Raw genomic sequence first — 25866 nt, 5'->3', positions numbered from 1 at the left:
CTAATCTCTTTGCCATGGTTTCTTGATTAATATTACTATATTTTATTATTCTTGTAACTTCTCTGCTTAAAAATCTTCAGTGAATCTAATTCAGGTTTCTTAGTCTTTCAAAAGATCATTTCAATTTTCTAGTCTTATTCTCACATCCTCTCCAGTAGTGCTTCCATTTGGTCCTTTTAAGTCATCATATTCACAATCTCTTGAACCTGTCTTGTGCTGTCAGTACTATTTTTCTTATCTGAAATTCATCCCCTATCACCACCACTTCAGCTTACCAACTCTTTTTAGTGCTTTGAGGCTAAGCCCCGATCTTAACATATTTCAGAATTTTTGTAATCTTTCTTTAGTGAGCTGAGTAATTTTTGAGCTGAGTAATTCTTTGTTGTGGGAGACTATCCTATGAAGGATATTTAGCAGAATCCCTGGCCTCTGCCCTTTAACCACTTCTCATGCTCACTTAAACAGAAATGTCTCCAGGCATCACCAGTGCCTTTAGGACAAAATTGCCCCAGTTGATGAGAATCATAATACTATGTGAAGATGAGTGTAATATGAAAGTGGGCCCCTAATCCAGCCTGACTGAAAATCTTATAAAATGAAAATTTAGACACAGACATGCACAGGAATAATGCTATGTAAAGATGTTGGCAGAGATCTGCAAGCCAAAGGATGCCAAAGATTGCCAGCAAACCATCAGAAGCTAGGAGAAAGGCATAGAATAGATTCTCCCTTGTATGCATCAGAACTAGCAAACCTTGCTAACAGCTTAATACTTGATTTTTAGCCTTCAAAACTATAGGACGATAAACTTCTGTTTAAGCTGAGAGAGAAGAAAGGGAAGTTGATCACTGGCTTTGGAATTAGAGAAAGAACCTGAATTTTAATCCCAACTCTGGCTGGGTGTGGTGGTACATGGCTATAATCCCAGCCACTTGGGAAGCTGGGGCAGGAGGATCACAAGTTTGACACCAGCCTGAGCAACTTAGCAAGACCCTCTCTCAAAATTTTAAAAAAGTAAAATAGGAAGTGCTAGGCATGTAGATCAGTGGTAGAACACCTCTGGTTTAATCTCTGGTACCATGCAAAAATATTAAGTTTTACATTATTTGACTTGAAATATTTACTCAGTCTAAGGTCTAAGCAACTGAAATACATCTCTTGTATTTCTTTTTATCCCCTTCAAACCTAACTAGTTCTTATTGTATTAATTTAAGGGTAATGATAAATTTTATCATCATCCAAACTGGGATACTTTTGAGAGTAAAAAAAACAATAACTTCTACTTTATGACAAGTATAAACCAAGACTGTCCCAGTCATACCAAGACTTATGATCCTTCCCTTCCCTCTCATTTTCTCTTTGTGGTAAATAGCTTACACTCCATTACCTAAATGAAAATAACTTCATTTTTTTACTATGTGTCCATAGAATGTATGTTTCCAATAGAGCACACATCTTAGGTTTACTTGTATACATTTTTGAAATTGTTTTCAATAACTATTGTATATAGTGAAAATATATTAATTAATATAGCATTGATATTTTCAAATACATTTGCAGATATGTAATCATTACTATTTTAATGTGACTTAAAATACAAAAATTGCTAATTCCAGTTGGATAAACAGACCTTGAATTACAAATAGCTTATATTTCAAAAGTTAGTATGTAGTCAGATATGATAGTTTGTGCCCAAAACTGCAGATTTAGGAGACAGAGACAGGAAGATCACAAGTTCAAGTGCAGCCTCCTCAACTTAGCAAGACCCTATTTCAAACTAAAAAATAAAATAGGGCTAGAGGAACTGGACATGATGACTCATGCCTATAATCCCAGTACATGGAAGACTGAGACAGAAGGATCACTGGTTCAGGGACAGCCTCAGGATCATGTGAGAGACCCTATTTAAAAAAATAAATAAAAATAAAAAGGGTTGGGTGTATAGCTCAGAAATAGAATGCCTCAGTACCTCAAAAGGGGGCGGGGGCTGAGGGTATAGATCAGAAGTAGAATGCCCCTTGGTTCAGTCAGTACCACCAAAAAAAAGCTAGTATGTAACTAATGTATAAACCTCTACTTATTAGTCAATAAAATTTATTTCATATGTGGCAGTGAACCCTTCAGTCAGGATCAAGAAGCCTGTTTATTTATAATTTATAATGTGCCTACAGTACTCACTGTTCCTAGTAGTAGGAACTAACTACCATGTGAAGACATTTTTGCACAAAGACATATTTCTCTAACTTAACAGAAAATGGAGATTTCTTTCTCTATGTGACAGATTCTAAGAATGGAAACTTAAAACTACTGGGCAAACTGGGTGTGTACTGCACACAGTATTTGGGAGGCTAAAACAGAAGGATTGTAGATTCAAAGCCAGCTTTGGCAACTTAGCAGGCCCTCTTCAACTTAGTGAGATCCTGTTTCCAAGTAAATAAAATTGGACTAGGGGATCTCAGAGGTAGAATGCCCTGGTTTCAATCTTCAGTAACACATTCACACTCACACTCACTCACTCACAAAATATTTTTTTAAAAATTGCTGCCGGGCGTGGTGGCACACGGTTGTAATCCCTGCACTTAGGAGGCTGAGACAGGAGGATTGCACAGATTCGAAGCCAGCCTCAACTACTGAGTGAGGCTCTCAGCAACTTAGTGAGAACCCTGTTTCCAAATAAAGTATAAAATTGGTCTGGTACCAAAGGAAAAAGAATCTCAAGAAAAGAAAATCACATCCCAGTAAAGCTAAGAAGAATGATACCCGTATGACCCTGTGAATGTTAGAAAAGCTACTCTGATAGCCACTATTTTCATATTAGAAAATCTCTAGAGTAAAACCTAAAGAACTGAGATAAATCAGTATAAATTAATGAGACTTTGAATTACAAATCACGCCTTTGAAATAGTTACCTGTCAAGAATTTATAGAAACAAAACTTGGGTTAATAGAGAACTTTAGATATCTAAAAATCACTTTTTTATTGAAGGATCTGAATTTGTGAGTTATAGCTATTATGGACTGTGCTTAATATCGTGCTTTTACTGTAGCATACTTTCTGGAGAAATAAATTGCTAGTCATTTTTTTCTGTGAATTTACTGTCTACTAATGTCTGCCATGCTGGTTGCTGGGAATTCAAAGAAATCAGAACACAGTTCCTGCCATTCAGGAACACAGTGTAGATGAAAGAAAAGGGGAAAATTAGCAATGACATAAGGTATAAAGAAAGCTATTACCAATAGCTTAGGATGATACAAGAGCATGGAAAAAGAGTACCCTTTGCAACTCAGTGAGACCCTGTTTCAAAATAAAGAATAATAAATATGTCTGGGGATGTAGCTCAGAGGTAGAATGCCCCTGGGTTCCATCCCCAGTACCGAAAAAAAAAAAAAAAAAAAAAGTTCTGTGAAAAAGTGGTGCAGCTGTAGATGAATCTGGAAATGTAGACAGATCTTTTTTTTGTGGCGGGGGGGGGGGGTCTGGGGATGGAACCCAGGGGCATTCGACCTCCCAGCTATACCCTCTGCCCTATTTTTTATTCTTTGTTTTGAAACAAGAGTCTCACTGAATTGCAGAGGGCCTCACTAAGTAGCTGAGGCAGTCCACAAACCGTGATCCTCCAGTCTCAGCCTCCCAAATGCTGGGATTACAAGCGTGTACCACCACACCCGGCTTAGACAGATCTTGAAATGGCTTTAGCAGCATACTAAGAACTTTAACCTTATTGTGGGAGTGGAAGAGCCATTGAAGGAGTGTATATAGGGGAGTTAACATCAACATCTAGTTTACAGTTTGGAAAGATCAGTGATATATTCCTGTTATATGTGATGCCTCTTGGCCTCACAGTCTTTCTACTCAAACATGTAGTGATGTTCAATAAAATACAATGAACAGTCCTTTAAATGCATTGCTGAGCTTCTTTCTATTCCCATCACCCCCTCCCCCAAAAAAAAGTAAAGAAAAAGAAAATAATGTGGGCCAGAAAGGAGGATTTTTAAACATTTGTTCTTAAATACGTTTCATATTTTTAATGAAAAAATATATACTTTCTTCAGTTAATTTGATTACTTTTATTGTCTCAACATATTTTGAATTCCCTCTAGAATCTGCTGTCTGTCTATTCTTAGCTCTTTTATTCCACCCTTACATGTCTAAAAGTAGAGTCTCTCGTTGACCATTTTCTGGTCTGCCATTCTGCTTGTTAGATTTATTTATACTGCCCAATTTGGACCCATACCTCATATTGTGCTATCTTTAGCTGCAGTGTATTCATTTCAGCACAAATACATCATAATGTTTGAAATGAGAGTGTAATATTGAATCTTTTTTATTGTAAGATTTTAAAACTGATCTAACAACTTGAACTTATGTTATTGTAGTGAAGTGCTTTGATAAACATGTCACAGACTTTTGTATGATAAGAAATTCTGTGAACAATTGAGTCATTTTTGCTTGGTAATTTGTATATAGGAATGTAAACATTTATTAAATGAGTAAAGTTTAGTATTGACACATGTTAAAGATTGCTCTTCTTAGTTTTATTTTGTGGAAAGGTAAGCAGAATAGGAAATTAGGCAAGGTTTTCAAATTTGGGCTACTGGGAAGGTCATAGAAGCATATTTCATACATAGAGAATATGTGGTAAATTCTTAAGATCCCTATTATAAAGTTGGTCCTCCTGGTGATGCTCACCTTTAGGTAGTTATTTATTCAGTGAAATCCTTGTTTCAATTGTTGTTCTCTTTTAGCCCTGGGTACGCATATAAAAATAATTGAAATCAGGATTTTAATTTGTACAAATACTTGTAGCCCTCATGTCTTTCATAGCACCCAGCATATAGAAAATGCCCAGTAAATGTATAAGTTGAATGAGGAAGAGAAAAATCTAAGGTTTCTTAATTTGTATGTTTCAAGCATAGACAAACAATATAGACAATTTTAGCTAAAAATTGTCCTTAATGAGAGTCAGATTTTTCTCTTTCATATGGCATGTCACAGTTAACAAATGGGGTTAAGGAATAAGAATTTATTAAGTATCTAGTGGTTTTTGCATTCTTATGGCACTTCTCTGGTATGATTCCATGCCACTATATGCACGAAAGAAAATTATAAAAGGCAAAAATATATCTATATATATAGTATATATATGTATGTGTGTGTGTGTGTGTGTGTGTATATATATATATGTATATATATATATATATATATACACACACACACCATCTATGTCTAGGTGGTTTTTGTATAATCTAGAGCCTTTGAAATATATATATATTTTTTGTTTTGTGTGTGTGTGTGTGTGTGTGTGTGTGTGTGTGTGTGTGTGTGTGTGGTGGTGGTGGTACTGGGGTTCCTGGAAACCCTTCTACCTCCAGGCTACACTCTCAGACCTTTTTTTTTTTTTTGGTGGTGGTACTGGGGGTGGAATCCAGAGGCTTTCTACCTCCGGGCTATACTCCCAGACCTATTTTATATTTTATTTGGAAACAGGGTCTCACCAAGTTGCTGAGAGCCTCACTAAGTAGGTGAGGCTGGCTTTGAACCTGTGCGATCCTCCTGTCTCAGCCTCCCAAGCATGGGGATTACAAGCGTGCACCACCACACCCGGCTATCCCAGACCTATTTTTTATACTTTTTATTTGGAAACAGGGTCTCTTAAGCCAGCACGGCTGGCTTTGAACCTGCACGATCCTTCTGTCTCTGCCTCTCAAGTGCGGGGATTACAAGCGTGCGCCACCACGCCCGGCTGAATTATATATTTTAGAATGACAAACAAAATTATTGATGATTATTTAATTTTATTAACCTGATAGGACAATAGTCATAAATGTAGGCTGCTTAGATTTGAGTTCAAACTTTTCTACATGTTGCTATAATTAATTTTATATCTTGTCTTATACCTGTTTATGTAAATAGAGTAAAGAGGGTGAATGTGTGCGTGAAGGTTTTAGAACATAATTAGGTCATAGAGATTATTATTAGAATGTACATTTTGGACATATTATTTGTATCTGTGGAACCACAGAACCCAAGACTTATGTCAATTATAAACTTTAATTATGCTGATATGAATTAATAATACCTGCATTATAATTTTTCTGCAACACCAGTGGCACAGTTATATTTCAGTAAAAATGAGAACTTTAAAGTCTTCATCCATTCATTCAGTAAAAGACAAGAAAGGAATAAGCACATATTTTTTTAGCTCCACAACTCACTTGACAGACATTATATATCTTTATGGGAAGATAAAATGTGTTCACCAGACCATTGCAGAAAACAGTTTTATCTCATGTTTTGTTGTCTAGGACTGTGTTTTCTAGAGTTCTCTTTCTGAGCATTTCTAATCAATAGCTTTGACAAAAATGAAGTGCATGTTTTTAAAACTTTTAAGTGTCAAAAAGGATAATTTATAACATTAAGTAAATGTCAAACTCAAAAAAGCACAATATATTGAAATAAGTCAAAACGAATAAAATGAAATATTATAGGAGTAATTTTTTTTTTTTTTGTGGTACTGGGGTTCCTGGAGGCCCTTCTACCTCCGGGCTACACTCCCAGACCTATTTTTACATTTTTATTTGGAAACAGGGTCTCCTAAGCCAGCAGGCGCGGCTGGCTTCGAACCTGCGCGATCCTCCTGTCTCTGCCTCCCAAGCGCGGGGATTACAAGCGTGCGCCACCACGCCCGGCTTTTTTTTTTTTTTTTTTTTTTTTGGTGGTACTGGGGGTGGGACCCAGAGGCTTTCTACTTCTGGGCTATACTCCCAGACCTTTTGTATATTTTATTTGGAAACAGGGTCCCACAAAGTTGCTGAGAGCCTCACTAAGTAGCTGAGGCTGACTTCGAACCCATGCGATCCTCCTGTCTCAGCCTCCCAAGCGCGGGGATTACAAGCGTGCGCCACCACGCCCGGCTTTTTTTTTTTTTTTTTTTTTTTTTTTTTGGTGGTACTGGGGGTGGAACCCAGAGGCTTTCTACCTCTGGGCTATACCCCCAGACCTGTTTTATATTTTATTTGGAAACAGGGTCTCACTAAGTTGCTGAGAACCTCACTAAGTAGCTGAGGCTGGCTTTAAACCTGTGCGATCCTCCTGTCTCAGCCTCCCAAGCGCAGGGATTACAAGCGTGCGCCACCATGCCTGGCTCTATAGGAGTAAATATAAAGTTTTATATTTTGATTTAAAAAATTAAGTGCACTTACTATAAAGGTTAATTGAAACTGACTTTTCTCTATTAAACACAAATGGAGTTTATTGAGATTCCGTTTCCTGCCTAACAGTTCAGTCCTAAAGCTATTAGTTGGAATAGAAGATTATCAGCAGTGCGCTGGTAGGAGTGTGGGGAGGCAATCTACAGTTCCTCACAGTAGGATTCAGAATCCAAATTGGTTGAGGAACACATAGGGGAACAGACAACTATAGGGAGTCAGTCCAAGCAGAATGAGGAAAGAATTGATACAGGAAGGCAGCTTGGTACAGAAAGCAAATATCCAAGTGGGCTGAGGAAGGTATCATGAAAGGGGTAGTATTGTATGTGGTGTAATAACCTGGGCAGGAGGAGAAAGCCATTAACACAGTAAGATGGTTCATCACAGAGAATCAGCTCAAGCAGGAGTGAGAAGCCATCTGTGTGGAGGGGTAGCCTGACATAGCCCCAGCAGGTTCAGACTGTCCACATGCTGGGGTTGTCTTGGAATAGATAATAGAGCCCAAGTGGGATTTAAAAAAAAAAAAAAAAAAGTCATCTACAGAGAAGTGGTCTAGATAGGAAATCACCATCAGTGCCATGATCATACTCCTGCCCCTTCTCCACTAAGAACTCAGTATTACTTGATTCTAGCACAGATACTACTTCTGCAACAGGAATTATATAGCTGCCCCCCCCCATTGCCTGCTAGGTTATCAGCATCTGTTGGATGATGCTCTTCACTTCACACATAGGCAACGACTCCTCAAACACACAAAGAAGCTTTTAAACTTATGCACAAAAACAAATGACAGAGCCCACAACAGTGCCAGGGGACTTAACTTTATAAATGGAACTTGCTTATTTTAGCAGAACTACAGTTAAATATGAGTCATCTGTTGAATCTCATTTGCAAAAGAGAAAACAAATTAAATCATTGACCTCAGAAATAGAAATGTAAGTTCAAAACAGATGGTGGTGTATGTGGGTTAGATGATGTCTTATTAACATGTTTAAAAGAAGTATTGACAAACTGGGATTGACCCAGGTAAGGTAACAAGGAACACAGAAGCATGAAATCGTTCTTATGAAAGAGAATAGAAATATGTGAAGGATGTTAACCTAGAAAAGAAAACAATACTTGGAACACATTGTTCTTTGTATTCCTTGAGGTCAGAGTTAGACCAACAGGTGAGAATTATAAGAAAGCACATTTTGACTCAGGGAAGAACAGTTATGACTGTATAAATGGAGCTCATCTTTGTATAAATGGAGCTCATCTTTGTTATATCAGAGTCTTCTTATATGTGTTTATGCACTGGTTGGGTGATAAACAAGAGAAGTTGGATTAGGTGAATTCCAGCACTCACTCTAACTAAAGACTCTTTGATTCCAAAATAATCTGTTAAAGTGAGCCCTCTTCAGTTAATTAGGAGAATGAGTAGTATGAATGAGAGTCTTAGATTTAGTAAATATACCCATGAACAGGCACATTCCATAAAAAAAATCAAGTTACTAAATGATTATTGCTCATAATAGACCTATAAACCGAACCCCAACTGGTTAATTTACTAATACTCATTACTGATAAACACTTGGGAGAGAGACTTTACTAAACTTCTGAATCTTAAAGGGGCAGGAACAATTAGGCTCTTTTTTTCTTCTTCTTGGTACATAAAACCTTATTTAACTAATGTATTCAAGAAATAACTATTTCCCATTTTGTTTCCTTAACAACAGAAATGGCCTCTTTTCATCTCTGATTCTCTGCTAACTTAAGGCCATTTGCTTAGCAGGCATTCTGTTGATATGTTAAAATTAACTGCTAAAATAGGTTGAAAATCTATTACTTATTTGCCTTGTCAACTACTGTATGCCAAAAATAGACTCACCTTATCTCTTCAAGTACCTGATTTTGACTCTCCCTCCAGTACTGCAGTCTTTAAAGGGAAGATTTGTCCCTAATACTAAGTACCACTTCTTTTCTATATGTTCTGGGGTTATGATGGGTATACCCACACAGCCTATCTCTCTCCCCACAGTTAGTCAACCCTTTCATACTTACCAATGTTTACAGAGCTTTTTTTAGCAAGTCCTCTCAACTAAACCAGATGCCTTTTGAGATCTATAGTGCAGTATTTTGCTAAATATAACTCCTGTATCCCTTTAATCTCAGTCTGTTACCTTAGAGTGAGTTCTTTCCCTGTTTAGTCTGAATTCCTATGCCTATAAAATCTTATCAAGGCCCATTTCTCTCAGAACATCTTTATAGGGGAGGGGGAAAGGAATGGAGAATTGTCCATAAGTAGGATTCTTAGTGATCTGCTCAGATAGCCTGTATTCTCTGATATACTTTAGCCCTGTAACTCTTGTTAGATCAGAGCTTTGATATTAAAAAATTCCTCTGAGAGCCGGATGTGGTGGCACACACTTGTAATCCCAGTACTTGGGAGTCTGAGACAGGAGAATCTAGGTTCGTGGGCAACCTCAGCTATTTAGTGAGGCACTCTGCAACTTAGTGAGACCCTGTTTCAAAATAAAGAATAAAAAATGGGGCTGGAAGTATAGCTTGGAGGTGGAATGCTACAATTCTACAATGCTGCAGTTCAATCCCCAGAAACACACACACACACACACACACACACACACACACACACAGTCTGCTGTCTGTCTGCTGTCTCTCTCTCTCTCTCTCTCTCTCTCTCTCTCTCTCTCTCTCTCTCTCTGTCTCTCTGAAATTATCAGTAGTTAAGCGATCTATTATAGCCAGGTGTGGTGGCTGAGACAGGAGGATCATGCAGGTTCGAAACCAGCCTCAGCTACTTAGTGAGGCTCTGAACAACTTAGTGAGACCCTGTTTCCAAATAAAATAGATAATAGGTCTGGGAGTGTAGCCCAAAGGTAGAAAGGCTCTAGGTACCATCCCCAGCACCACCAAAAAAAAAAAAAAAAAAGTTCTATTATATATCATGGTCACAACTTATTGCTGCAGTTACTGTAACTAGAAGCATGAAATGTTATATGTGTATACAAATTTTCTTCCCAAATTTACTATAGTAGAACTTCAAATAAATAACAATATGTGAATGAGCTAGTGATATAATGTTAAACTCAGAAATCTAGGAATAAGTTAAACTGTATTCTAGAACCAGTGGGTGAAAGTTAAAAGGTAAAAAAATAAATGGTAGCTCAGTACACTGAAGAACTTTTACTTTATAATAAACAGCTTCCAGGATGGTTAAGAGTAGCATGCCTGGGATCTCAGTAGTTGGGAAGCTGAGACAGGAGCATCACAGGTTCGAGGCAAGCCTCGGCAACTTACGAGGCCCTCTGCAAATTAGTGAGACTCTGTCTTAAATAAAAAACAAAATAGGTGTGGGAGTGTAGCCCAGAGGTAGAAAGTCCCTAGGTTCAGTCCGCAATACCACAAAAGGGGAAAAATAAAAAGAGGGTTAGGAGTAGAGTCAGGGATTCCCCCATTTATCTTTAAAGGTGTGTGTTCTGGCTCTTCAGTTGTTGGTGCTGTTATAAAGGACATTGAGTTTTCTTGGAGTGAATAGTTGGAGTTGATGCCTTTTCGGGCTCTTATAAGTCTAAACTGCTATAATTATTTACCTTGAATAGATTACTTAAATCTGGTCATTTCTTTGCCCCTATTTGAAGTAAGGTTGGGCCAGTGCAAATTAGATTAGTTCCCACCAGATCTCAGATTTTTACATATTCATAAATATACTATATCTTGTAATAGTGAGATTAATGTTCTGTTTTTTAAATTTTTATTGGTGCATTATAATTGTACATGATAGTGAAATTCATAGTGATATATTCATATATAAATGTAACTTTATTTGATCTATTTCCTTCCCTGAGCCTCCCCTTTCCCTCTGTGTTAGTCTGTTTTTTCATTGCTGGAATCAAACTGACAAACACAGTTTAGTAAAGGAAAGGTTTATTTGGGTTCACAGTTTTTGTTTTTGTTTGGTTTGTTTGTTTGTTTTTGTTGTTTTGGGTTTTTGTTTTTTGTGTGGTACTGGGGTTCCTGGAAGCCCTACTACCTCCGGGCTACACTCCCAGACCTATTTTATACTTTTTTATTTTTGGAAATAGGGTCTTTTAAGCCAGCGCAGCTGGCTTTGAACCTGCATGATCCTGTCTCCGCCTCCCAAGCACGGGGATTACAAGCGTGTGCCACCACACCTGGCGTGGGTTCACAGTTTTAGAGGTTCTGTTTGTCTCTAATCAGCTAACTCCACGGCAGAAACTGTGCTGGCAGGATATGTGGTAGGGGAAAAAAAGGCTGTTCTTACAGAATAGTGGCTAGAAACAGTAAGAAGAGAGACCAGGAACATAGATAATCCCCAAAGCCATACAGCCTAGCTGCATTGTGGATATGCTTTCAACACATGACCACTGGGGGATATTTCAAATCATAACACCTTGTCCTATTCTCTCAAACCGTCTCCTTCCACTACTCAACTGTTTTCCTAGTTTTCATGAGATCCTTTTTCTTTCCTTTTAAGTTCTACTGAAATAACAAGTAACTCAGTTTAAAACAATATGTAGTAGATTCTCATTCCCACATGTGTAGGCATTATTAACTTTTGTAGTAATTATCAAAGTAAACTATCAAGAAATTATGTCCTTTATACATACTTAGAAAACCTTAACTGCACTTACAAAATACGTTAAGCATAGGTATTTTCTACCAGTATTTTTCATACTGTTAGAAATTACATTATTGTATTTAAGAAATTTGCCTTGGATTAAAACAACAGTTCTATTGGAGTGGCTCAAAATACTAGTTTTAAAACTTTAATGAGTCTTATTTATGAGAATGAATCATATCAAATCATTCATAAATTTGGCCCATTTTAGCTCAAATGAATGACTAACTCATCCTGAGAACATTGCATAAGAGTCCCAGGTTGTCCCTGTAAGCTATTAAATGTTACCTTTCAAGAAAAACTATTATGTATGACTTAGTTAAAAGAAAATTACATTTATGTTAAAAAGGAAAATATAGGCAAATTCAGTTTGCCTATATTCATTAATTCTTCATGTTCTTAATGAATAAAATATTACTATTAAATTTTTCTCTTGGAAGTAGAAAATCTAAGCCAGTTTAGTACGTGCTGTTAAAATAAATGACAAAATTTCTTTATTAAAAAACTTCAAATGAGTGATGGCAAAAGGAAATTAGGATTCAGAAATATGAATGTTAAGTAGCTTATATTGGATTTTCAATAAATGTTAAAACTGTGGCCTTCTGGCACTGTTTATATTGGTTAATGACTAAAATGAACATACTAGGATCTAAGCCACCTTCTGAACTGGATTCACAAATGCTGTTTTAGAGCTAGGTGTGGTGGCGCATGCTTATAATCCCAGCTCTTGGAAGCTGAGACAGGTGGATCGCACAGGTTCGAGGCCAGCCTCCGCTACTTAGTGAGGCTTTCATCAACTTAGACCATTTCCAAATAAAGTATAAAAATAGGTCTGGGAAGCCAGGCGTGGTGGCGCACGCTTGTAATCCCCGCGCTTGGGAGGCAGAGACAGGAGGATCGCGCAGGTTCGAAGCCAGCAGCGCGTGCTGGCTTAGGAGACCCTGTTTCCAAATAAAAATGTAAAAATAGGTCTGGGAGTGTAGCCTGGAGGTAGAAGGGCTTCCAGGAACCCCAGTACCACAAAAAAAAAAAAAAAAAATAGGTCTGGGATTATAGCTCAGAGGTAGAAAAGCCCCTAGGTTCCACCCCACTACCACACACACACACTGCTATTTTATTAAATAAGCAGAAATGTAAATACACAATGTTTATTTTGGGTATAATTCTTGCCCTTTCAAGTGACTTTATTTTTACTTTTAGGAATAAAGCCATTTATTAAAGATAGGTAAGAGCTAGGAAATGAGAAGGATCAGAAGATAAATTGACTTGGCCGGGCGTGGTGGCGCACGCTTGTAATCCCCGCGCTTGGGAGGCAGAGACAGGAGGATCGTGCATGTTCGAAGCCAGCCGCGTGCTTCGTGGTTTAGGAGACCCTGTTTCCAAATAAAAATGTAAAAATAGGTCTGGGAGTGTAGCCCAGAGGTAGAAGGGCTTCCAGGAACCCCAGTACCACCGAAAAAAAAAAAAAAGAAGAAGATAAATTGACTTAAAATGGAAAAAACATGGAAAGAGTAGATAATTTTAAAGGCAAAAAAGAAAAATGAATTTGGATGTTTTATTTTTTTAATTTTTTATTGGTACATTACATTCATACATCATATTGGGGTAAAAAACTTGTGGACATACATGTACACATCACCCATTTAGCCCCTACCCCATTCCCTCCCCATCCCTCCTTCCCATGCTTAATTTGGATGTTTTAAATAGTCAAAAGTCAAAAGTAAAACAAGAGCTAGAAAGAATCTTTATTTTAAGCAGAATTTGCTCTTAATTGTTAAGAACAACACATAGGAAGAGTAACTTCTGCTTAATTTTTAAAAGCTACTTCTTTGAATCTGTAGTACTAAAAATTGTAAAATAAGTTTGAATAATTAAAAAACGTGATGAGTTTTTTTGTGTGTTTGTTTGTTTTGGGTTTGGTTTTCTTTTGTTTTTCTTGGTGGTACTGGGGTTCCTGGAAGCCCTTCTACCTCCGGGCTACACTCCCAGACCTATTTTACATATTTTTTTATTTGGAAACAGGATCTCTTAAGCCAGCAGTGCTGGCTTCGAACCTGCGTGATCCTCCTGTCTCCGCCTCCCAAGCATGGGAATTATAAGCGTGCACCACCACGCCAGGCGTGGGTTTGTTTTTTTTATATTGGGAATTGAGCCCAGGGGTGTTCTACCCCAAAGTTACACTCCAGCCCTTTCTGTGTTTTATTTTGAGACAGTGTCTCACTTAAATTGTTGAGGTTGACCTAGAGCCTGCAATCCTGCTGTCTCAGCCTCCCAAGTACTGGGATTACAGGTGTGTACCATCATGCCCAGCATAACATGTTTTTTTATGGAAAGATTGATTGTGCTTTTTGAGTTAAATTACCATTTGTGCTATTATTTTTGTATAAAATTATGTTCTAGGCAGTCAAAGTTTGAACCTCTTTTGTGTTTTTTATAGAAGAAAGATTTATTTGACCTAGTATCCGTTCTTCTTGGGACACAGTTGTCTTGACTTTCCTTTTATAGTTTATCTGTTCTTGTTTTTCTCCTACTATGATGGCAATTCCTCAATCTTCCTTGATGTGTATTACCATTTAGGTTCAAAAATATGTAGCAGTAAAGTGAAATAAGCCAGTCACAAAAGGACAAATACTATGTGATTCCACTTATACAAGGTACTACGAATACTCACATTGACTAAGCCACCAGGTGCAATAGTTATTTAATGGGTACTTAGTTTTAGTACTAAGATGATGATGATTGCACATCAATGTAAATGTAATTAATACTAAATTGTACGCTTAAAAATGGTTAAAATGGCAAATTTTGCATATATTCTACCACAATGAGAAAATAAATTTAAGAATCTACTTTTTTTTTACACACAGAAAAAGAAACTTTTAAGTATCAGAAACCTGATGCTAGAACTTAAATAATATGGTAGCCTGAATTCTAAGATAGCTCCAAAGATCCTTCCTCCTGTTGTACATACCTTTATAATCCTCAGGACTGAATAGGATGAATTTTACTTCCATGATTGGGTTATGTTATATGGTACAGTGCATTTTTAAGAAAGAGAGACTAGGGTAAAACTCACCTAATTTACAAAGAACATGGTACTTCTGGAAAAAGAGTTTTGAGACATTAAAGAGGAGACATATAGGTGGAAAAGTTTTCTTACTGACTTTAAAGATGGAAGGAACACATGAAAAGGACTTCTAGGACAGCCAACAAGAAAATGGTAACCTCAGTCCTAGAATTGCATGACTGAAATTTCTCACAACTATTGGAGTCTGAAAGAGGCCTCAACCTCCAGATAAGAACAGACCTGCCTAGAGAGGCATGTCTATAATCCAAGTACTTGGGAGGTTGAGACAGAATTGTGGGTTTGCAGCCATCCCCCATAACTTAGCAAAACCCTGTTTCAAAATAAAATACAGGGCTGGGTGTGGTAGTGCACACCTGTAATCCTAGTACTTAGGAGGCTGAGACAGGAGGAACACAGGTTCAAGGCCAGCCTCAGCAACTTAGTGAACCCCTATCTTGAAATAAAAACTAAAATAGGGCTGGGGGTATGACTCAGAGAATGCTCCCAGGTTCAATCCTCAGTACCACAAAAAAATAAATAAGTTAATTAATTAAAAATAAGAAATACAAATTTGTCAATATGTAATTTGAATCCATGAGATAGAATGTGCTCCTCCAAGAAAAAAGTGAAGAGAAAAAGATTAAAGTTGGATCATGAGAGATATGTGACATTTAAAGAATGGGTAAAAGAATAAAATTACTTATAGGGAATATGTTGTTCTGTGCTAGTCCTGTTATGAGTAGAATAGTACAACAGATATTATAAGGTGCTAACAGATGTTATTATAAAAGGGAGAAAAGCCAGTAAGTTTGGGTGAGTGGTAAGGGAAAAATATTTATTTGCTATAGGTGTTATCAGTGCCTTTAACATGTAACTATTCATTATGAGCTTTTTATGAAGTGATTGCTATTTGCAGCATGTTCCAGACTCTTTGAACATAAAACCTTAAAAGTACATTTTAAAACCAAACTTTATAGAACACATTTTCAGAAACTATACAAATCCTTGGGCAAATCCACACTCTAGGGAGAAAAGGAAAACAATAATGTAAATAAAAGTAAAAAAAAAAAAAAAAGAAGAAGAAGAAGACGGACATGGTGGCGCACACTTGTAATCCCAGCATTCAGGAGGCTAAGACTGGAGGTCCCAGTTCGCGGACAGCCTCAGCTACTTACTACTTAGTGAGGCCCTCTGCAACTAGTGAGACATGGTTTCAAAATAAAGAATAAAAATATAGAGCAGGGGGTGTGGCTCGGAGGTCGAATGCCCCTGGGCTCCATCCCCAGACCCGCAAAGAATAAATAAATAAATAAAAATAAAAGAATAGGAGAACTTTGTGGCTTACCATGAAGAACTACCTTAAATATATGAAGAGCCCCCCAAAATCCAATATAAAGTTTAAGCAAAGGCTAAGAATAGGCAGATCAGAAAAAGAAAAAATAAATAGCTATTAGACATGGATGTTCACCTTCAAAAGAAAATCCAGGGATGGAAAGTATGGCTCAGTGGCAGAGTGCTTGCCTAGCATACTTAAGGCCCTTTGTTCAGTACCCAGCACTGCCAAAAAAGAAAAAAAGAAGAAAGAAAAAGAGAAATACAAACCAAATTATAGTGAGATAGTGTTTTCACCTTTCAGATTGGCAGTTTATCAAAAAGTTTGGTAACAACTGGTAAGAATGTATAGATGAGAATATATATTAGTACAAACACTAAGGAGATTCACTAATACAAACTATAAATCTTTGACACAGCTGTATTTCTAGTAAATTATCCTACAGATATACTAACATTAAATGATATTTGTACAGTGATATTTATTGCAGCATTGTTGTAATAGCAAAAGGTTAATAATGTACATATCAGTAGAGTAATCACTAAATTATGGTACATTCTTAACAGAGGATTGTTTTGCAGCTGTTATGATATTGAGGCATCTATTATCTGTATGTACCAGTAGGGAAAGATCTCTGAAATATATTAAGATACAGAACAGTGTTTGTATTTTTAAAGATTATACATACAACTGTACATATAATTGCTTTAATATTCAAAAGATAGTTTTAAAAGAATTTGTAGGAGACTAAGAATGCTTGCCTTTAGGAGGGAAACTGTTGAACTAGGGAACCAGGTTGTAAAGGAAAGAAAGCCTCAAACCTGAGATTTAAAGGTCTCCAAAATATTTTATAGCCACCAACTACTTCCTTCTATATTGAGACTCCAATAACTGGTGGAGACATAGCCTGAGAAGGTTGGAATGAGTAGGATAAAATAGGGGGCAAGAACAGATGATCAAAATATATAAAATCATGTTAAGACAAAAAATAAGGGCTTATAATTCAGATTTCTAATGAAAATTAATGTATAGTAAAAAGTATAGAAATATTTTCAACATTTCTGTGAAATATATTTAAATCTAAATTTAGAAATCTAAATTTAAATATTGCTGGGCATGGTGGCACATATCTGTAATCCCAGTACTTGGAAGGCTGAGACAGGAGGATTATAGGTTTGAGACCAACCTCAGCAACCTAGCAAGACCTATTTCAAAACAAAAATTCAAAGTGCTGGGAGTATAGCTTAGAGGTAGGACGCCCTTGATATTTGTACAATTCCCAGGACCACAAAATAAAATAGTACATTAATTAATTATTCCTCATAATGATGAGGATAACTATCTCAGCAATTTTTGTTTTGCAATATTTCAGATGATTAGTAGTTAATAAAACAGAATCTTAAGATGAGAGAAAGCCTTTGTTGTTTTGTTTTATTATAAGAACGCTGGCTAAAGAAACAACACCAAAGCAAGTACCTGAAGGCATGCAAAAGTTCCTTGGCATGTTTTCAAGTTAGTCTTCTGTCATATTAATGATAAGAGTATAAAAGATTACTAGACACTTACAGCTCTGATCTCCTTATTGCTTTCCAGTTCTCCTAAGAAGTGATCATCTTTGAGGAGAACATAAAATAAAAGGAAGGATAATGCTTTATGTGTACAGGTCTAGGCTCATTTCAGGATAATCTACACAGGACATGAACATTCTGTGGCAAACCTCTAGGGGTAGTTTCTGTTCCTTTTAACAAAGAAAAGATTACCAATTCTCTGTAGGTATATTTCATTTGGAGAAAAAATATTTTAAAATCTTATGTATTGACAAGTATATGAAAAAATGCTCATTCAATCAAGGAGATACAAATTAAAACTACACTGAGATTCCATCTAATGTAGTTAGAATGGCAATCAAGAATACAAACAACATTACATTCTGGCGAGAATGTGGGGAAATAGGTACACTTCTGTACTGTTGGTGAGACTGTAAATTAGTGCGGCCACTATGGAGATGAGTGGGGAGATTCATCAGAAAACTGAGAATGGATCCACTATATGATCCAGTATGCTACTCCTAGGTATCTTTCCAAAGATACTGAAATCAGAATATAATAGTAATATATGCATGTTCATGTTTATAGCAGCACAATTTCCAATAACCAAATTAGAGAATGAACCTAGATGTCTATCAAAATTATAGAATATACACACAATGGAATTCTACTCAACAATAAAGAATAAAATAATCTCATTTGCCGGAAAATGGACAGACTTGGAGAATATTATGTAAAGTGAAATTCACCAGTCACAGAATGTGAAGAGTCCTATGTTTTCTCTCATATGGAATCCAGGAAGTAATCGTGATACAAAAGGAACTTTAGATAATGAAGGATAAACCCCAGTGAAGAGATAGGGGAAGGAAGGGGGAGGGGAGAATTAAGGAAATGCTTCCATTAACATATGTACAAACATGAAATTATCAGCACTGATCTCAATATTATGTATGGGGAAGCGGAGAGAGTGGGAAAGGAGCTGGTGGAAGCTCACCAAGTTATGATGTGAGATTGCAATGCATCAGTAAAAGTATATTTTAAAAGATCTTATATATGATTGCTCCTAATAAGTCATGTTCTCTAATCCTGCTGTAGCCATTAAAAGTTTTACTTTTGTGTTTGTGTGTGTGGTACTGGGGGTAGAACCCAGGGTCATTCTACCTTCAAGCTACAGCCCCAGCCCTATTTTTTATTCTTTATTTTGAAACAAGGTCTCAGTGTGTTGCAAAGGGTCTCACTAAGTAGCTGAGGCTGGCCATGAACTGTGATCCACCTGTCTCAGCCTCCCAAATGCTGGGATTACAAGTGTGTGCCACCACGCCTGGCTGAAATTTTCACTCTTTTGAAATCCAAAATTACTTATTAGTATTTATAGTATTTTATTATATGTTTTTGTTTTTTAAATTTTTAAATTTTAATTTGAATATTTTTATGTATTTTTATAGTATTACCATAAAGGCCCTAAGAAAACAGTAGAGAACGAGACCCTTAACTTGCAATGAATTGTGAGGTCCTGGTGTCATGCTCCAAATATTAATCTAAATGTTACTTATGAAGTACAACATCTTGTATCAAAAACTTAGTAAGTGGGGACATGTTCTGCACAAGATTATCTAAATACCCTTAATTTTCCATATAACTCATTTGGCTGGCAGATACTCTACTGTTATCAGAAGACTTTAATAGTCTGTTGTATGGACAAATCTGTAATTAAAAAGGCTTAGCTAGTGTGTTAAAAGGAGGAGAAAAAGAACAACAACCATAACCCTTTTTGACATTAGCCATATTGATTTAATGCAGTCTACATGGTGGATGACTGGTCTGCCCTGTTACTTGGACACTTTTTTTTTCTTTAACCTTTGTGGCTTTAATGTTTGATCCTGACAGAATTTGTGTCATTGATCCATATCACTGTCGTGTGATGTCAATATGTGAGTTTTTAGTTATTTAGACATAGTTAACCTAATGTGCTACAGTAAGTTCCAAATACATTTCCTACTAAAATAACAAAGAATGATTCATCATTGTTCACATTAGACTGATACTAAAAATGGTAGTATTCACAGCCTTCTGTATCCATGTACGCTGATATCACAGTCTCTGCAGATTTCTAACAAGAGTGCTAAAAATAACATCCGGTTTAGAAACAGGTGCTTAGTAAACACATCTACTTCAAGCTTTCTATTTCTGTACATTTCAATTTAATGCTAAAGGTAGATACTAAACATGATAGTCATTCTTCAAACTTACTCTATTTAATGTATTTATCACTTACATCTAAGTGTAGAGACAGTCAAATCATAAATATTTTCTTTTACCTGTACAGAGATAAATGAAATTATCTGTAATTCTGAATTATACTTTGGATTCGTTGTACTTTATCCAAACTTTAAAAAGAATCATAAAATTTCTAAGGAAAAGAAACACCTCTATAAACATTTAAGCATTAAATAAATGACTTTTAGCTGGGCGTGGTGGTGCACACTTGTAATCCCAGCATTTGGGAGGCTGAGACAGGAGGATCACAGTTCGCAGCCAGCCTCAGCTACTTAGTGAGGCCCTTTGCAACTCAGTGAGACCCTGTTTCAAAATAATAAAAAATAGGGCTGGGGATGTAGCTCAGAGGTAGAATGTCTCTGGGTTACATCTCAAGTTATGCCCCCCCCAAAAAAATGACTTTTTTCAATTTTTTCTCTCTCTTCTGTAGCTTCCTGCCATATTATCATCACTAACTTGCTAATTGCTAGGCTAAAGGTCTGTGCTATTTCCCTGCTTCAAGTAGGTAAATGTTGCCAGGTGTTTTATAAGCCCATTCTGTAGGCTCTCTTTAGGTTCTTACTTTCAAGATCTCTACTTTCAAGGATCTGTCGGTTCTAGTAAGGAAAACATAGGTGTATGTGTATTAGCATTTCCATTATTAACTAGATAATCTGCATTAAACAATTTTTCTATAGGAATAAACATAGAAGATACATTAAGAACATTACAGTTTATAGAATACATTGTGTAGTGATGAGCATATTCTTCATTTTTCCATTCTTGTCTGATTATAACAATTTTGGCAAACTTAAAATATATGTGCTTTTTTTTTTTTTTTTTTTTTTTTGCAGTGCTGGGGATGGAACCCAGGGGCATTCTACCTCTGAGCTACACCCCTAGCTCTAATTTTTATTCTTTATTTTGAGTCAAGGCCTCACTGAGTTGCAAAGGACCTCACTAAGTAGCTGAGACTGGCTGCAAACTGCGATCCTCCTGCGTCGGCCTCCCAAATGCTGGGATTACAACCGTGCGCCACCACGCGCAGCTTTATATGTGCTTCTTATTTCTATAACATTGTCTCAAGTATTCTGCAGAAACCTTTCTGAAATTATTTGCATGGCATATTATAGCAATTTTTTGTACTTCGTGTTTTTGTTTTGTTTTGTTTGGGGTTTTTTTGTGTGATGGTGGTGGTACTGGGGATGGAACCCAGGGACCTTCTACCTCTGGGTTACACTCCCAGACCTATTTTATATTTTATTTGGAAACAGGGTCTCTTAAACCAGCTGAGGCTGGCTTCAAACCTGAGTGATCCTTCTGTCTCAGCCTCCCAAGCTGGAGGATTACAAGCGTGCGCCACCACGCCCGACTTCATAGTAGTTTAGTACACTAGCATTCCTTGAACTGCTGACTTTCAGATAGATTTGTCAAGAGAAGCACTAGCAGTACTCTTGGGTTACATTGCTTATGCACTCAATTTTGTATATAACCACTGCTGTGCTTTATAAATGGGAATTCATTTTGTCCATATCATAAGTAGGGTAACTATTGTTTTCATGATTTGTGTTTGGTTTTCATTTAGTGTGAGGGGAGGAAAGTACTGGGGCTTGAACTCAGGTAAGTTCTACCACTCAGCTATATAATTCCATTCCTTTTGATTTTTTATTTTGAGAAAGGATCTCTCTTAAATTGCCCAGGCTGGCCTTGAACTTGAAATCCTCCTGTCCAAGCCTCTCAAGTACTAGGATTATAGGCATGTGCCCCACCCCTGGCTATTGTTTGCATTTTAAGGGTGAGGAAACTAAGATAAAAAGGTTAAGCACAGCCAGGCATGGTTATGCATGCTTGTAATCCCAGTACTTTGGAGGCTGAGACAGGAGTATTGCAGGTTCAGGTTCACGGAAAGCCTCAGCTACTTACTGAGGCCTTCCACAACTTAGTCAGACCCTGTTTCAAAATAAAGGATTAAAAAAAAAAATAGGGCCGAGAATATAGTTCCTGAGGTAGAATGCCCTTGTTTTCCATCCACCACCAAAAAAAAAAAAAAAAAAAAGAAAAAGAAAAGTCAAACCAGGAGGAATGTATTTGCAACAGTTTAAGTAATCAGTACCAAAAACAAAATAAAACAAAAAACCTCTTTAACAACTTGTTAAAAAGAGAATAGAAAAACTGGATGAAAAGCATGGACCAGGTAGTAGAAAAAAAGACTAAAGTGAGATTAGCAAAAAAATTTGAGTCTGAGTCAGGCATGGCAGCAGATACCTATAATCCTGTACTTGGGAGGCTAGAACAGGAGGATTACAGGTTCAAGTCCAGCCTCAGCAACTTAAGAACCTGTTTTGAAATTAAAAGTAAAATTCTCAGAGGTAGAATGCCCCCTGGGTTCAATCCCCAGTAGCACAGGGGGAAAAAAGTTAAATATGACTACTAAGTGAGACTGTAACAATAAGACTGAGTCAGTAGGACCTCTTACACATGGTTGGCTGATGGGAATATAAATTGATATATTCAGAAAAACTATTTGGCATTGTCTTATGAAGATTAATATTCACATTCCTAAGGCCCAGCATTTCTTCTCCTAGATATATATAGTATCTCAAAACATTTGGGCCAAGAGATGTACAGAAATGTTTTCATAAGAGATAGATGTGCTGTCTAAAGCATTAGATTCTACTCTTCACTTACTTTATTTATTTATTTATTTATTTATTTATTTTTGCGGAACAGGAGCATTCTACCTCTGACCTCTTTTTTATTCTTTATTTTGAAACAAAGTTTCACTAAGTTTTGAAAGACCCCACTAATTAGCTGAGCCTGACCACGAACCTGTTATTCTCCCATCTCAGCCTCCCAACTACTGAGATTACAAGCATGCACCACCACATCCGGCTTCTGCACTTACTTTTACTCCTTTATTGTTGTTATCAAGTCTTATATAAGGACATATCTATCAATGACTGGAATTTTGTGTGTTTGAGGATTGGATTGGGGTTTGAACCCAGGAGCATTCTGCCTCTCAGTAACACCCCAGTACTATTTTATTTTTTATTTGAAACAGGGTCTCACTAAGTTGTGGAAAGTCTTGTTAAGTTGCTGAGGCTGGCTGTGAACCTATGATCTTTTTGTCTCAGCCTCCCAAGTACTGGAATTACTGGCATCTGCCACCATGCTCAGCTAAAGAGTGGAATTTATATTTCTCTACCAGGTATCTTTTTGAATTTCAGAATAATTAAAACAGCAATCTGCTTCATGAGCTCTCCATTTGGATACCTTCTAGACATCTTAAATGTAGCATGTCCAAATATGAACACTTGACTCCAAATCTTTTTCATCCACTTGGTGATATTTTAAATGACACTGCTATGGACATTCTAAATCCTCTCCTTTGGTGATATATGTAAGCATTTCATTATCCATATACTGAGAAGTAGAATTACCGGTTCACAGGGTATGTATATGTTCAACTTTGGTAGATAATACCAGTCTTTCTAAGTATTATACTATATTCCCACCAACAATATATGAGTCACATAAATTATTTAAAAATATAATGTCTTAAAATTTAGCCTTGGCTAACTACTTCACCTAAAGTAAAAACCACAGGCATTATGGTGACCTACAAGACTCAACAGAATGTAACTTACTTCCCACTCTTCAGAGTGACTTTACTCCTTCTACTCACTCATGCTGCTTGGTGGCACTGGTGTCCTTGCTGTGGCATGAATATGCTAGTCATGCTCCCACCTTAGGGCCTTGATCCCACTGTGTAGAATGATCTTTCCTTGGATATCTACATGGCTCATTCCCACCCCTCTTTATAGTTTCTGCTCAAAAGTTACATTCTCAAGTGAAAGCTAAACTGCTATCTGTATTTTAAACCACAATCCTGTCTCCCCCCTCATCACCAACCCATCATCTAGTATGTTATTATTTTCTTCTGCCAATGTAATCTACAAGGGCAGAGATTTTTGTTCATTTTCATTTAATGAAGTATTCCAAATGTTGACAACAGTATCTGGCACATTGTAGATAAGATATACATGTTTCCTGAGTGAATATAAGCGAAAAACAATAAAACAAAATAAGAATAACAAAAAATTTAAAAACTGGAAAAAGTCCAAAGGGTAGTAGTAGAATAAAGAAATTATACTTGTTTACATGAAGGAATAAATGTAAATGATGAAGCTACAACTCTATGAAACTACATGACTGAATCTTGTAAACGTACTATTATGTACAAAAGAAAGTTACCGAAGACTATACAATGTAGTTTTTACAAAATACTTAATTTAAAAGCAAGCAAACGAACAGTGTTTAAAGATATGTAGATTTCTCTGTGACTGGGTGAGAAAGAAGTAAATGGATACAGCAGTGTTGGTATGGCCTGTTTTTTGGTTTGGATAGTGGGTTTAGGGTAGTTTAATGTGTCTAATGACTTTATTTTCCTTGTATGTACCAAATATTACAAAATAAGAAATTTTATTAATAATTTCAAAGTGCCTGTAAGTCAGAAAATAGAGCCTGCTTTTATTTATTTTTAGAAAATTACCTGAGATGAAGAGTGGTAGCTGGATGGTATGATAGGGCAAAGAAAAAATACGTGTTTGTGGAAGATGGTAGTTTTCTTTGAAACTTTACCAGGTTCGTGGGCACAGAAGGAACAGTTCAGAAAGGTTGAACCAGAGGAGGATGTAAAAATACAGGACAGGACAAAAATGAATGATCAAGCAAAGTCCCAACAGAGGATCAAATCCCAAGTAGAAGTGAAGAGATAACTTTAATTTCATAAAGGGACAGTGTTTCTGAACATAGAGAAAAGAAGTATGTTGCCCATTTCTTGATTGGGTTGTTTCTTCAATTTTAAGTCTTTTAGGAACTTTGGGTTTTTTTAGTGTTTATTTGTTTTTGCAGTACTGGGGATGGAATCCAGGGGCATTCTACCGCTGAGCTATACCCTCAGCCCTATTTTTTAGGGTTTTTTTTTTAGTTTTTTTTGTTTTTTTTTTTTTTCTTGGTGGTACTGGGGATGGAACTCTTCTACCTCCAGGCTACACTCCCAGACCTATTTTATATTTTTTATTTGGAAACAGGGTCTCTTAAGCCAGCGTGGCTGGCTTCAAACCTGCGTGATCCTCCTGTCTCCGCCTCCCAAGCGTGGGGATTACAAGCATGTGCCACCACACCTGGCAAGTATTTTTATTTATTTTATTTTATTTTATTTTTGTGGCACTGAGGTTTCTGGAAGCCCTTCTACCTCCGGGCTACACTCCCATACTTATTTTATACTTTTGTGTTTGGAAACAGGGTCTCTTAAGCCAGCACAGCTGGCTTCAAACCTGTGCATTCCTCCTGTCTCCGCCTCCCAAGCGGGGGATTTACAAGCGTGTGCCATGACCCCAGGCTGTTTTTTGAAACAAGGTTTCACTGAGCTGTGAAGAGCTCTCACTTGAGGCTATCTGTGAACCGCAATCCTCTGGTCTCCACCTCCCAAATGCTGGGATTACAAACTTGCACCACCACACCTGATGGTTTCCTTTGATAAGCAGAAGCTTTTAGTTTAAGGCCATCCCACTTATTAATTCTTGTTTTAATTTCCTGAACTTTGGGGGTCTTACTGAGGGAGTTTCTGTGTGTGGGTATATCAAAACTACTCTGAGATTCCACCTAACCCCAATCAAAATGGCAGTCATCAAGTCAAACAACAATAAATGCTAGTGAGGATGTGAGAAAACTGGAACTCTTCTACACTGTGAAGGATTGTAAATTAGTGCAGCTGCTATGGAGATCAGTGTGGAGATTCCTCAGAAAAC

The 25866-nt window shown here is 36.9% G+C and overlaps 1 protein-coding gene across 2 annotated transcripts in view; it reads left to right on the top strand.

The window, feature by feature from the left end:
• The window catches only part of FNDC3A (fibronectin type III domain containing 3A), a gene marked incomplete at both ends in the record, with an annotated part of 137665 nt that overhangs the window by 29788 nt on the left and 82011 nt on the right, over positions 1–25866 (top strand). The window lies entirely within an intron of this gene.

The sequence above is a fragment of the Muscardinus avellanarius genome (assembly GCF_963383645.1).
Source record: "Muscardinus avellanarius genome assembly, chromosome: 2".
Classification (NCBI taxonomy): Eukaryota; Metazoa; Chordata; class Mammalia; order Rodentia; family Gliridae; genus Muscardinus; species Muscardinus avellanarius.
This window is presented reverse-complemented; position numbering and strand designations above follow the sequence as displayed.